This window comes from Arvicanthis niloticus, unplaced genomic scaffold (assembly GCF_011762505.2).
Source record: "Arvicanthis niloticus isolate mArvNil1 unplaced genomic scaffold, mArvNil1.pat.X pat_scaffold_596_arrow_ctg1, whole genome shotgun sequence".
Taxonomy (NCBI): Eukaryota; Metazoa; Chordata; class Mammalia; order Rodentia; family Muridae; genus Arvicanthis; species Arvicanthis niloticus.
This window is the reverse complement of record NW_023046217.1, coordinates 50,734-66,249: the sequence shown is the minus strand read 5'-3', so window position 1 is coordinate 66,249 and position 15,516 is coordinate 50,734. Positions and strand designations below refer to the sequence as shown.

Genomic DNA, 15,516 nt, shown 5'->3' with positions numbered 1-15,516 from the left:
ATGTAGTGTCAAAATTATTTGATATTTAAATATCCTGAACAGGGTTTTTGAAAAAAGCAACACAGGCAACTGAACCATGACCAGTTTTTGTTGTTTTGGGTTTGTTTTTTTTGTTTTTTTTTTTTTTGTTGTGGTTTTTGTTGTTGTTGTTTGGTTTGTTAGTTGGTTGGTTTTTGGTTGTTGTTGTTGTTGTGTGTTGTTGTTTGTTTACGATTGTTAGGTTCTACATGGGATTTGGCTACAAAGAGCATTCCAAGTCTCTAACATATCACACAGAATAGCCTATCCATACCAGAAAACTTCAGTTGACTTTTGTAAATTCTAAGAGCAAGGAGTGTAGCCATGATTTATTTCAAGATTTAGCATGGCCTGGAAATGGCTTGCTGCTGGAAATGGAAATTGGAGCAGTTTAAGTAATTTTAGAAATAATTATATGACCAAGTGAGAGTGTTCATGGGGTTAAAAAAAGGTGTCACACCTTCCTCCTGGCCCTTCTTGTTAGGGTAGACTCATAGCTGGTCTGCTCCCTTGAAGATACCATATTCAGACCCATCCCAGAGGATATGCTTCACTCAGAGCAGTGGAGGATCCACTGTACCCAGAGCAATTGACTCTTAGTTGGTCTGCTCTTGTAAAGACACAATAACCTGACCCATTGTCATGGATTCCTTCTGTTCTGAGCTGCTACCCTGAGCAGACCTTGGGCACTAATTCTACAACAAATCTCACAATACCAAGAAAAAGCTGGACTCCCAGGAGATCTAACATGCCCAAGATCATAGAGAAAGTTGGACTCCCAGCTCTAACACGCCCAGGATTATAGAGGAAGCTGGACTCCCAGGAGCTCTAACACACCCAGGATCATAGGATTACAGGATGCCAGCGGCAGCCTGACTCCCAGGAGCTCTGACACCACTGGATCACAGAGACAGCTGGACTCTGAGAAGCTTTGACACAACAAAGATAACAGGAGAGACAGGCTCCAATCAGAGCCAGTGAGTGCAGGTTGCACTAGAGATAACAGATGGCAAAAGGCAATCGAAAGAATATAAGCAACAGCTAGCTGTTCTGCTCCCCTGAAGACACCATAGCCTGACCCATCCTAGAGGAACCACTGTACTAAGAACAGTGGATAAGAACCCTCCCACACAACCCTACACCCCGGAGCTGCATCTGGGAGCCTGGGACACCCAGGACCCATCAGCCACCCAAACTCTGCCCTATGGAAATACCATTTCCACTTCCACCAATCACTTGGTCCTTTCTGCTAGGGCAGACTCCTAGCTGGTCTGCTCCCCTGAAGACACCATATCCTGACCCATACCAGAGGAACCACTGTACTCAGAGCAGCAGAGAAACCATTGCACCAGAGAAGTAAAGAATCCACTGCACTCAGAGCAATTGAAATAGCTGGAATCTCAGGAGCTCTAAAAAGCCCAGGATCATAGGATTTCAGGACCCCAGAGGCAGCCTGAGATCCCACCAAGATCTCAGGATCATAGGATCATGGAGACAGCTGGGAACTCTGAATAGTTTCTGACACAAGCAAGATAACAGGAGAGAAAGGCTCCCAGTCAGAGACAGTGAGTACAGGCAGAACTAGAGATAACCAGATGGCAAGAGGCAAGCACAAAAACATAAGCAAGAGAAACCAAGGTTACCTGGCAGTATCAGAAGCCAGTTTCTTCCACGATAGCAAGTCCTGGACACCCCATCTCACCTGAAAAGCAGGATTCAGATTTAAAATTACTTCTCATGATTATGATAGAAGACTTTAAGAAGGACATAAATAACTCCCTTAAAGAAATGCAGAACACAGATTAAGAGGTAAAAAGCCCTGAAAGAGGAAACACAAAAATCCCTAAGGAATTGTAAGACAATACAACCAAATAGGTGAAGAAATTGAACAAAACCCCACAGGACCTAAAACTGGAAGTAGAAAACAATAAAAAAAATCACAAAGGGAAACTACCTGGAGATAGAAAATCTAGGAGAGAGATCAGAAGTCATAGATGCAAGTATCACCAACAGAATACAAGAGTGTTGCAGCCCAAGCTGCCCCATGTTTGGGGGCCAGAAATGTTGAGAGCTGCTCTGCCGCACACTTGGGGGCCAAAATGTCTCAGACCACTCTGTGTTGGGACCTGCACTGCCAAAAGCCTTGGGGGCTCAATTGTCCTGCACTGTCCCAAGCAGCTCCAGTCCACGGGTCGGGGTTCAGCAAGAGAGAGATTGAGGGCGAACATGAGGAATGGAGACCAGACAGAGTGTGATTCAATTCCTTTTATTCTTCAGCCTCTCTTCCTAGTCCAAGTCCCAAGTCTTGAGTTCCTAGTCCCTAGTTGCTAGTCCCTAGTGCCTCCAAGTTCCAAATTACTTCTTCCAAGTGCTAAGTGCCTAATGTCTAATTCCAAGTTCTTCCTCCAAGTGCCAAGTGCCTAATACCTAATAATCTTCTTCCGAGTTCTCTAGTCCAAGTGTCTTCTTCCTCAATGCCTAATTCCTACTCCAAGTTGTACTCTGAGTGCCTAATAATCTGTTGCTTTCTTCTGTCTGCCTCTCACCTTTTATATGTCTCACTTCTAAGCCACGCCTCTAAGTCACACCTTTAATCATGCCCTTAGATCTTGTCTCTAAATATGATCTCTAAGTCACTCCCTTAAGTCTCGGCTCTAAATCACAGCTTTAAGTCTCACACACCCAAGGGAAGATCCTGGGTACCTAAAGCAAGATGTTATCAGAGTGTGCTCAGCTGTTGTAGGCTGATGTAATCAAGTCTCTTGTCAGGGTATATGGCTCAAGATGGCAGCAAGGATGATAGCCGCCTTCTGTCGGCTCCCCACACAAGAGATAGAAAAGAGAATCTCATGTGCAGAAGATACCATGGAACATTGACACAGCTGTCAAAGAAAATGTGAAATGCAAAAAGCTCCTAACCCAAAACATCCAGGAAATCCAGGACAAAATGAGAAGACCAAACCTAAAGATAATAGGTATAGATGAAAGTGAAGATTCCCAACTTAAAGGACCATTGAATATCTTCAACAAAATTATAGAAGAAAACTTCCCTAACCTAAAGAAAAAGATGCCCATGAACATATAAGAAGCCAACAGAACTCCAAATAGACAAGACCAGACAAGAATTCCACCCGTAACATAATAATCAAAACATCAAATGCACAAACAAAGAAAAATATTAAAAGCAGTAAGGGGAAAAGGTAAAGTAACATATAAAGGCAGACCAATAAGAATTACACCAGATTTCTCACCAGAAACTATGAAAGCCAGAAGATCCTGATCTGATATAATACAGACCCTAAGAGAACACAACACCAGCCCAATCTACTATACCCAGCAAATTGCCATGGGTGGAGAAACCAGGATATTCCATGACAAAACCAAGTTTACACAATATCTTCCCACAAACCCAGCCCTACAAAGGATAATAGATGGAACATTCCAACACAAGGAGTGAAACTACAACCTAGTAAAAGCAAGAAAGTAATCTTCCAACAAACCCAAAAGAAGATAGCTACACAAACATAATTCCACCTCTAATAACAAAAATAACAGGGAGCAACAATCATTCTTCCTTAACATCTATTAACATCAATGGACTCAATTCTTCAATAAAAGGAGGTAGACTAACAGACTGGATTGTTCAGTCGCCATTATAAAGACAAGTAGGCAGGAGGGTATCAGGGCCATCCTGTAATTGTTAAGTTCTTTGCAAGCATTCCTTAGCTCAAACCACTTTTCTCATGAGCAAGAGGGCAGTAAAACATTTGTTAGGCTCAAGTTGCTAATTTTCACTCCCAGGCAGGAAAGCCGATAAGGTCTTCCTTATCTGACATTTGCTCTCAGGAAGAAGGAAGTCTTGGCTCCCAGCAAGTATACTTAAGTGACCCCAAACTTCCACCACAGAACTCCCACACCTGATAACAACTTTAGCAAAGTGGCTGGATATAAAATTAATTCAAACTAATCAGTAGCCTTCACTCTGCTCAAAGGAAAAACAGGCTGAGGAAGAAATTAGGGAAACGACACCCTTCACAATAGTCCAAATAATATAAATACCTTGGTGTGATCTAACCAAGCAACGTGAACGATCTGTATGACAAGATCTTCAACTCTCTGAAAAAAGAATTTGAAAATCTCAGAAGATGGAAAGAATTCCCATGCTCATGGATTGGCAGGATTAATATAGTAAAAATGACCATCTTGCCAAAATTCACAATCTACAGATTCAATCCAATCCCCATCAAAATTCCAAGTCAATTCTTCATAGAGATAGAAAGAGTAATTTGCAAATTTGTTTGGAATAATAAAAAAACCCAGGATAGTGAAACTAGTCTCAAAAACAACAAACAAACAAACAAAACAACTTCTGGGGGAAACACCATCCCTGACCTAAAGCTGTACTACACAGCAATAGTGATAAAAACTGCATGGTATTGGTACAGAGACAGGCAGGAAGATCAATGGAATAAAATTAAAGACCCAGAAATGAACCCACACACCTATGGTCACTTGATCTTTGACAAAGGAGCTAAAACTGCCCAGTGGAAAAAGGACAGCATTTTCAACAAATGGTGCTGGTTCAACTGGAGGTCAGCATATAGAAGAATACAAATTGATCCATTCTTATCTCCTTGTACAAAGCTCAAGTCCAAATAGATAAAGGACCTTTACATAAAACCAGATACACTGAAGCTAATAGAAGAGAAGGTGGGGAAGACCCTTGAATACTTGGGCACAGGTGAAAAGTTTCTGAACAGAACACCAAAGACTTATACTCAGATCAAGAATTGACAAATGGGACCTCATAAAATTGCAAAGCTTCTGTAAAGCAAAGGACACTGCCAATAGGATAAAATGGCAACCAACAAACTGGAAAAAGATCTTTACCAGTACTACATCTGATAGAGGACTAATATGCAATATATACAAAGATCTCAAGAAATTAGACTCCAGAAAACCAAATAACCCTATTAAAAAATGGGGTATAAACCTAAACAAAGAATTCTCAACTGAGTAAACTCGAATGGCTGAGAAGCACCTAAAGAAATGTTCAACATCCTTAGTCATCAGGGAAATGCAAATCAAAACAACCCTGAGATTCTACCTCACTAGTCAAAATGGCTAAGATCAAAACCTCAGGAGGATTGCAAGCTGATACAACCACTCTGGAAATCAGTCTGGCAGTTCCACAGAAAATTAGACATAGCATTACCTGAGGACCCAGCTACACCACTCCTGGACATATACTCAGAAGATGCTCCAACATATAACAAGGACATATGCTCCACTATGTTCATAGTAGGCTTATTTATAATAAGCTACTATTTATAATAAGCTGGAAGGAACCCAGATGTCCTTCAACAGAGGAATGAATACAGAAAAGGTAGTACATTTATACAATGGAGTACTACTCAGCTTAACAATGACTTCATGAAATTCTTAGGCAAATGGATGGAACTAGAAAATATCATCCTGAGTGAGGTAACCCAATCACAAAAGAACACACATGATATGTACTCACTGATAAATGGATATTAGCCCAAAAGCTTGGAATACCCAAGATATAACTCACAGACCACATGAAGCTCATGAAGAAGAAAGACCATAGTCTGGGTGTTTCGGTCCTTCTTAGAAGGAGTAACAAAATACTCATGGGAGCAAGTAAGGAGACAAAGTGTGGAGCAAAGACTAGAGGAGGGGCCGTCTAGAGACTGCCCTACCTGGGGATCCAGCCTATGTGCAGTCACCATAGGCAGGCATGGCTGTGGATGCCAGGAAGTGCATGCTGATAGGATCCTTATATACCTGTCTTCTGAGAGGCTCTGCCAGAGGTGGATGCTCACAGCTAACCATTGAACTAATCATGGGGTCCCCAATGGAGAAGGTAGAGAGATGATTGAAGGGGCTAAAGGAGCTTGCAGCCCCATTGGAAGAGCGACAATACCAACCAACCAGAGCTCCCAGGGTCTAAACCACCAGCTTGGGAACATGCTTGGAGGGACCCATGGCTCCAGCTGTATATGTAGTGGAGGATGGCCTTGTCAGGCATTGGTAAGAGAGAAGATCCTTGGTCCCGTGAAGGATGATTATCCCAGTGTGGGGGAATTAGAGGGCAGGGAGGGTGGAGTGAGTGGGTGGATGGGGGCACATCGTCAAACAAGTAGCAGGAGGGAGGACAGCATAAGGGGTTTCTGGGAGTCTGGGAAATGGAGAAAGGGGATATCATCTGAAATGTAAATAAATAAAATACCCAATAAAAAAAGATGTCACATTAAATGTGAGAAATTACAGAAGTTACATTATAGATGTTTCTGGTAGGAGTGGGCTCCACAAGTCTGCATTTTGTTTGATTGTGGTTTTTCTAATGGTCAGCCATAAAAACATACATACAGGTAACTTTATATAGACTGAGCAGATTGCACTTATGTATTTAGAATATATATATACATATATATATATATATACACATACATATATGTATATATATATACTCACACACATACATATATACACACAATTAATACGAAACAACAATTAATGAAAATTAATGAAAAACAATTAATGAAAAACAATTAATAAAAAAGAGATCATAAATTTGAAAGAGAACAAGGATGTGTGTATGGGAGAGTTTGGAGGGATAGAAAGGGAAAATGATGTAATTGCGTTATAATCTCAAGACGAAAAGAAACAAATCATGAGAAAGGTGGAAGGTGGAGGGAAAGGAGCACATTTCTGCAATCAGGCAGATGGGTTTCTTGGTGACAGGTTACCCTACTGTCAGCAAGGCTTTTCAGGAGCATGCCTCATGAAGAATTAGCAACTGCTTTGCAAAGACTTGTTTATTCTGACAACCCTACACCTCTCTCCGAAAAGAAAAGAGGACTTGTTTTTATGATGGCAACTCTTAATAACCTAGACACTTAACCAGCTCCCTACTGAGCCTAAAAGACCAAATCAAGTACATTAAATACTTAAATCTCAACTCACTAAGTTTCATACTGTGACTTGGTGGATTTTCATGCTGGCTTGACAAAGTTCAATAAATAGCTTCTAGAGTTAAATAGATATACAAAGTACATAAATGTATTGTTGTTATTCATGGTTTAAATTACCTAAGTACATCTCAGACAAAGACATTTATTTGTTGGCATTTCAAAATGGCTTGTTTAAGTAAGGTGTGCTTATTATTCAAGAAGATCCGCATGGCTATAAACTTAGGAGAAAGCTATTTTAGTTAATGACAAAAGGAAACTAGCATATTATTAATAGATTCCATAGAACACTGTATTTCAGATAAAGGCTTTAAGACAAAGGATGAAAAACACAGAAAAGCATTAATTCTTACCGAATTTAATGTACTCTTTTCCATTCATCAATGTCAGCAAGACTAAGTGGAAACAAAAGAATTTAGTTGGGACATATACTAGACTTATGCACATGATTTGATAAGCTGAATTTTAAATTGATACAAATAACTTTGATAAATCACCTCTTTTTCCCTTTTACTGCCTTCCTTTCTTATTTTTTTTAAGATAGCTCTTTGATAACAGCACACTGCAGGAAATGCGAATTGGGCTGATTTAAGTAGGAAATGACTATTCAGGGTCCTAGGAGTATTGTTGGGGATTTCAGTAGGTGATATGTCAGAACCCATAGTGAATCCTATGGATAACCCCATTTTAGCTAACAAAATTTTGAGTCCCTGAACACCTCTCTGAGATACATCAGGAATATCTGCATCTAGGCTACCCATTGCCAGTCTCTCTGAGGACCTTCTGCAGAGGATCATGCCTGCAGAGCATACACTAAATTCATGTTAGAAACCCAGCTGAAAAGACCTTAACAGAAAGCTTCAAAGGCACAGTCTATTATCCATACCACTGGCTAACAGTTAAAAAAGTCACAATTCAATTCATTTGCTTCTATGTCTAGTGTCCCCAGGAATTAAAGAAAGCTCTTCCCCAATAACTTAAACACTGACATGGAAATGATGTAGACCTACAATCCAGATAACAACTTGGGAAAAACTCTTTATCAACAACAACCTAGATAACATCATGGTGAAAGTTCTATACTAACAATCTTGATAGCACCATGGAAAACCTCTGCACCAATAAATTAAATAATACCATGGGGAAGTTTTGCCATTCATAACACATTGCATTAATTAATAACAAATTATGTACTTTTGGCAGTTCTGAAATAACGCTCTCCAAAAAGGCCTCATTTGAAAGACAACACATACCAAAGTCTTGCCTGGGCCATCATATTGACACCATCACCTTTCAGTCAGATCTAAAGATGCCCTACCTTTTTGCCTCAGAGTTAACTATCATTCAATATATTGTTTGACTGCTGGTAACATCTGAAGTGCACACAAAGATAAGACAGCTAATCAAGGAACTAGGAAGAACAAAGAGGAAATGACAAACGGTGAAAGAGATATATACTTTCAAAACTATGTTGCTAGAAAGCAGTTTAAAAATGTTTAGTTCAACTCTCTAATTCTAGGAAGAAATTTATGTCTCATAGCCTGAATTAGAGAGTTAAGGGCAAAGATGAACTTCTATTAATCAAGGGAGGATGGTGGACAACCAAATAATAGTGCTCTCAGTTAAGAATTAGTCTAGATGTTAAACTGGACAGATCCAGTAGCGTCTCCAACAGTTGGTAGATGCAAGCACACAACATCAGACAGAACTCAGGTAAGCATAGGTTCAGGTGCACCATGACAATTACACCCTCCAGGAGTGAAAAGGAGGTGCCTTGATGATCTTCCTAGAAAAGAAGAGACATGTTAGAATTCTTACAAATGAAGCTACCCTTCAGGAAAGCTTTTTTGCTTCAAGACTCAGAGACAGACATTGAAATTTACATCTCTTTTCATCACTTCTATTTTAATTTGCCATAACTCTGATTGTTTTCCTGTCTTTGTGTCCTGTGTACCTTCAATTAAACGTCAGAAATTTGGCAACCTCATATATCAACAACAATATCAAAGATGAGTATTTAACTTCTTATCCCCTGTTGTTTTTCATAAACAGCCTAGAGCTAAAGCACCATAGAACAGGTGATTTACAGGTCACGTTAGGAAACTCAACAGGGGGCCAGCCTATCCACACAAGTGAGTTGCTTACCAATTTATCGTTTCAATCCACTGAATTAGAAATTGTTCATTAAGTATGATTACAACAATAATTGACTAAAATATTATAAAAGGAAAATTACAGGGGTGAGAATATAGTTGTTTGTTTGTTTGTTTGTTTGTTATGGAAATGAGCAACAAAGAAATGGCAAGAGCCAGAAATGCAACCAGTTTCCCAGGGGCTAGGAAAAGCAGCTTCTTATAACTGTAAGTAGTGATACCTTTAGTAAAATTAACTTAAATAATAAAACACATTTTGAATGTAATTTAGATTGGAATTTGGAGAACAAGATTTTTAGGCAAAACATTGACAGTAGTCACTAGGCTGTTCTTTTCTATATATTAGTATGTGTCATAAGAAAGTGAGAGAACAAAGGGGGAAGGGAGAAGCAATGGAGAAGACAAAAGGATGCATGTGTGTTCGAGAGTGAAAGACAACCAATATGCAAACCAAAGGAACTGTGAGGAGAGTGCAGACCTTACTAGCCCATCAAATAAACTATGGCACTATTTCTGTTTCATTAATTTCTTCTCTGATTTTCTTATTATTTCTTGCCATCTACTGAATTTTGGTTCGATTTCTTCTTATTTTTCCAAATTCTTAAATACATCATTAAATCATTTAGTTATGCTTATAATGATTCCTTTTTTTCTTTACTGTTTGCATTTTCTTTTTGTTTATTTTTATTGAAAACATTTTCTAATCAGTATACCCTGATTACAGTTTCCCTTCCTGAACTCCTCTCAGTTCCTTCCCCACTTTACCTCCACTTCAGATCTACTCCCTTTCTGATCTCATTAGAAAAGAGCTGACTTCTAAGAGATAACAACCAAACATGACAAAATAAAATATGATAAAGGAAAAACCATCAAATCAAGTCTAGATAAGGCAACCCAACAGAAGGGAAAGATCCAAAGGGGAAAAGCAGGCACAAAAATCAGATACTCACCTGTTCAAACACTAAAGAGTCCTATAAAAGCACTAAGCTGAAAACTATAATATATACACAGAAGACCTGGCACAAACAATCGTATGCTCAGTTCTTACTGACTGAGTCTCTGGGAGTTCATATGAGCCTTGTTCTGCTGGCGTCCTCCATCTCCTCTGACTCTTACATTCTTTCCACCTCTTCTTTCTATGGAGTTTTCTGAGCTCTGAGGGAAGGAATTTGATGGAGATAGCCCATTCAGAGTTGTGTGTTCTGAGATCTCTCTCTCTCTTTCTCTCTCTCTCTCTCTCTCTCTCTCTCTCTCTCTCTCTCTCTCTCTCTCTCTCTCTCCCTCCCTCCCTCCCTGTAATTTCAAGTAATGTGTCTCTGCATCTGTTTCTCTCTCTCTCTCCCTGTAATTTGTGTGTCTCTGCATCTGTTCTTGTCTGCTGCAAGAGGAAGCTTCTCAGATAATAAGTCACTGAATAAGTTACTCATCTATGAGCATCTATAAGTAACAGAATACCACTAGGAGTCATTTTATTAATTTTTTTCAGACCAGTAGTGTTTTTTTAAATCTCTGTGCTATTTAGGCTCTGGTTCTTGATTACACAGCCAGTGGTGGGTATAGATTCTGTCTTATGGAATGGGTCTTAAGTCAAATCAGACATTAGTTGGCTGCTTGCACAAGTTCTGTGCCACAATTGCCCTATCATATCTTGTAGATAGTGGAAAGAGTACGTCAAAGGTTTTATGGTTTGGTTGGCATTTGTGGTTCTCTTTGGTGGTCTGGAGAGTACCTTCTAGCACCAAAAACACTGGAATGTAGGGGTGAAGGCTTCACGTAGACACCAGCTCAACTTTCTTTTGTTCACTGAGTTGTGTGGATGTTTTCAGCAATGAGAACCCACTGTCAGTTTGTTGAGAGCAACCCATTGTCATAGCAAAACTCTGGGTTGTTTAGGAATTTCTATGGGACTCATTTTGGCCAGCAGCTCAACTGAATGCAACCCAGTCCTGCTACAGAAAGCCTCAGCTGGTGACAAGAGATGGCCAATTGGGACTCTAGGGACATTATTAGAAGACTTCATTAGGATCACCTGCAGATATTCTAGAAAGTTTCCACAGCACTAGGTTCCATATCACTCAAATGTCCCTCATTTCCATCTTTCTCTTCCTGCATTCCCTCCATCAACACTATCATTCCTTTCTCTCCCGAGATGATTCCCATGTCCGCACCTGCTCTGGATCCACTTATAAAATCTATTCTTTTCTCCCCTCCCATAGAAATTCATGTGCCCTGCCCCAGTCCCTTTCTCTCTCTCTCTTTTTTTGTTTTTGTTTTTTTGTTTTGTTTTTGTTTTTTTCTTTTTTATTGAATATTATATTTATGTTTAGATTTTATTCCCTTGCCCCATTCCCCCAACCACCCAGGAACCCCTTATCCCATTTCCCCTCCTCCTGTTTCTATGAGAGTGTGCCCCCACCTACCCACCACTCCCACCTCCCCACCCTCGAATTCCCTCCAACTCAGTGTTCAGCCTTCATGTGACCAAAGATCTCCTCTCCAATCTATGCCCAACAGGGCCATCCTCCCCTACATATACAGCTGGAGTCATGGGCCCCTCCCCATGTGCTCCAAAGCTGGTTGTTTAGACCCTGGGAGCTCTGGTTGGTTGCTATTGTTGCTCTCCTCATGGGGCCACCAACCCTTTCAGCTCCCTCAGTCTTCTCTCTAACTTTTCCATTGGGAACCCTTGATCGATCAGATCAATGGTTAGCTGTGAGCGTCTGCCTCTGAGTATGTCAGACTCTGGCAGAACCACTAAGAAAACAGCCATATCAGGTTTCCACAGCATGTACTTCCTGACATCCATATCCGCATCTATCTTTAGTGACTGCACATGGGACAGATACCCAGATAGAATGGTCTCCAGATGGCCCCTCCTTCAGTTTCTGTCCCACACTTTGTCTCCATATTTGCTCCCTTGGGTATTTTGTTACTCCTTCTAAGTAGGACCTAGGCATTCACACTTGTTCTTCCTTCTTCATGAGCTTCATGTGGTCTGTTAGTTGAATCTTGGCTATTTAAAACTTTGGGGCTAATATCTGCTTATCAATGAGTAAATATCATGTGTGTTCTTTTGTGATTGGGTTACCTCACTCAGGATATTTTCTAGTTCCATCCATTTACCTAAGAATTTCTCGAATTCATTATTTTTAATAGCTGAGTAATACTCCATTGTGTAAATGTACCACATTTTTTGTATCCATTCCTTTGTTGAAGGACATCTGGTTTTTTTCCAGCTTCTGGCTATTATAAATAAGGCTGCTATAAACATAGTGGAGCATATGTCCTTATTATATGTTGGAGCATCTTCCAGGTATATGCCCAGGAGTGGTATAGCTGGGTCCTCAGGTAGTGCTATGTCCAATTTTCTGAGGAACTTCCAGACTGATTTCCAGAGTGGTACCAGCTTGCAATCCTACCAACAATGGAGGAGTGTTCCTCTTTCTCTGCATCCTCACCAGCATCTGCTATCACCTGAGTTTTTTATCTTAGCCATTCTGACTGGTGTGAGGTGGTATCTCAGGGTTGTTTTGATTTGCATTTCCCTGATGACTAAGGATGTTGAACATTTCTTAAGGTGCTTCTCAGCCATTTGAGTTTCCTCAGTTGAGAATTCTTTGTTTAGCTCTGTACCCCATTTTTAATGGGGTTATTTTGTTGTCTGGAGTCTAATTTCTTGAGTTCTTTGTATACATTCAATATTAGTCCTCTATTGGATCTAGGATTGGTAAAGATCTTTTCCCAATCTGTTGGTTGCCGTTTTGTCTTATTGACAGTGTCCTTTGCCTTACAGAAGTTTTGCAATTTGAAGAGGTCCCATTTGTCAATTCTTGATCTTAGAGCATAAGCCATTGGTGTTCTGTTCAGGAACTGTTCCCCTGTGCCTAGGTATTCAAGGGTCTTCCCCACCTTATCTTCTATTAGTTTCAGTGTATCTGGATTTATGTGAAGATCCTTTCTTTATCCACTTGGACTTGAGCTTTGTACAAGGGGATAAGAGTGGATTAATTTGCATTCTTCTACAACCTGACCTCCAGTTGAGCCAGCACCATTTGTTGAAAATGAAAATGCTGTCCTTTTTCCACTGGATGGTTTTAGCTCCTTTGTCAAAGATCAAGTGACCATAGGTGTGTGGGTTCATTTCTGGATCTTCAATCCTATTCCACTGATCTTCCTGCCTGTCTCTGTACCAATACCATGCAGTTTTTATCACTATTGCTCTGTAGTACAGTTTGAGGTCAGGGATGGTGATTCCCCCAGAAGTTCTCTTATTGTTGAGAATAGTTCTCGCTATCCTGGGTTTTTTGTTATTCCAAATGAATTTGCAAATTGCTCTTTCTATCTCTGTGAAGAATTAACTTGGAATTTTGATGGGGATTGCATTGAATCTGTAGATTGCTTTTGGAGTCATTTTCTCTATATGTAACCTCTATGGGTTTACAAATTATAGATTTATTATCATTTATTTAGTAACTAATACCAATATATAAGTGAATACATACCATCTTTATCTTTTGGGCTCTGGCATACAGCATTCACAGTAATTTTTTTTCCAAGTTTCATCCTTCTGTCTGCAAATTTCATGATGTTATTGTTTTTAACAACTGAGTAAAACCTCACTGTGTAAATGTACCATTTTCTTTATCCATTCTTCTGCTGAAGGACACCTAAGTTGTTTATAGTTTCTTGCTATTATGAATAAAGCAACAATGAGAATGGTTGAACAAGTGTACTTATGGTAGGATTAAGTGTTCTTTGGGTATATGCACAAGAGTGGTATAGATAGATACCCAATTTCTGAGGAATTGAGATACTGATATCCATGGTGACTATATAAGTTTGCACTCCCAACAGTAATGGATGAGTACTTACCTTATTCTACATTCTTGCCACTATGAAAGGTCACTTGTGTTAATTATCTTAGCCATTCTGACAGGAGTAAAATGGAATTTCAAAGTTGTTTTGATTTACATTTCCTTTGATTGCTAAGAATGTTGAACTTTTCTTAAGTGTTTCTCAGGCATTTTCTCTATTGAAAATTCTCTATTTAGAGCCTCCATTCTTTGTGCTGTGAGCGGCTTAATGCAGTAAACACTACCTTGGATGCCAAAATGGGGAAAGACAGCACGCTGCTGAAGACAGAAAAGAACCCAAGTCGGAGCCAGAGACCAAAAAGAGTAAGGACTCAGCAAAGAAAAATGAGGAGGCTGCAGGAGTGGTTCTGTCCTGTACGAGGACCCTCCAGATCAGAAAACCTCACCCAGTGGCAAAGCTGCCACACTCAAGATATGCTCCTGGAATGTGGATGGACTTTGAGCCTCGATTAAAAAGACAGGCTTTGATTGGGTAAAGGAAGAAGTGCCAGACACCATTCGAGTCCAAGAGATCAAATGCCCAGAGAGCAAACTCTTGGCTGAACTTCAAGAGCTGCCTGGACTCACATATCAGTGCTGGTCAGATTTATCAAACAAAGAAGAATATAGTGGTGTGGCCACTCCACTTTCCCGCTAGTGCCCACTCAAAGTCTCTTATGGCGTTGGTGAAGAAGAAGAAGGCACGGAGATTGTAACTGAATTTGACTTCTTTGTCCTGGTAACAGCTTATGTTCCCAGTGCAGACAAGAGTCTGATCAGGCTGGAATACTAGCAACGTTGGGATGAAGCCTTTAGAGAGTTTCTAAAGGATTTGGCTTCCCAAAAGCCTCTTGCGCCTTTAGAGAGTTTCTAAAGGATTTGGCTTCACAAAAGCCTCTTGCGCTGTGTGGTAATCTCAATGTGGCTCATGAAGAAACTGACCTTTGTAACCCAAAAGGCAACAAACAGAATGCTGACTTTACCCCCCAGAAGTGCCAAGGCTTCGGGGAATTGCTACAGGCTATACCACTGGCCGACAGCTTCCGACATCCCTATACCAACACCGCCTACGCTTATACTTTCTGGACTTATATGATGAACGCCCGCTCTAAGAATGTTGGTTGGCGCCCTGATTACTTCTTGCTTTCCCACTTTTTTACCTTCATTGTGTGAAAACATACTTTCCAAAGCTATCCCATCACCCTTTACCGAGCTCTGTGACACTTTCCTGAAGTAGCTTCATGCTTGGGAAATAACCTCCTCTCCCCAGATAAGTCCAGTGTGTAACATCTTCTTCAGGTTTTTTGTTTCATATGTGCTAGCCTCTATTTTAAACATTAAACCAAACTTCTGGTTTTCTTTAAATAATCCAAGTGAAGAAAAAAAAAAAAAACCTACTTTCAACTTCAAAAACAATTCTCTATTTAAATCTCTACCCCATTTTTGATTAGAGCATTTGTTTTTTGATATTTATATATTTTTGAATACTAATCTTCT

General features: G+C 40.0%; 1 pseudogene; it reads left to right on the top strand.

Annotated features, from left to right (window-relative positions):
* The first annotated feature begins 14,269 nt into the window (after positions 1 to 14,269).
* Positions 14,270 to 15,192, top strand: LOC117702232 (DNA repair nuclease/redox regulator APEX1 pseudogene; annotated as a pseudogene).
* The last annotated feature ends 324 nt before the right edge of the window (positions 15,193 to 15,516 follow it).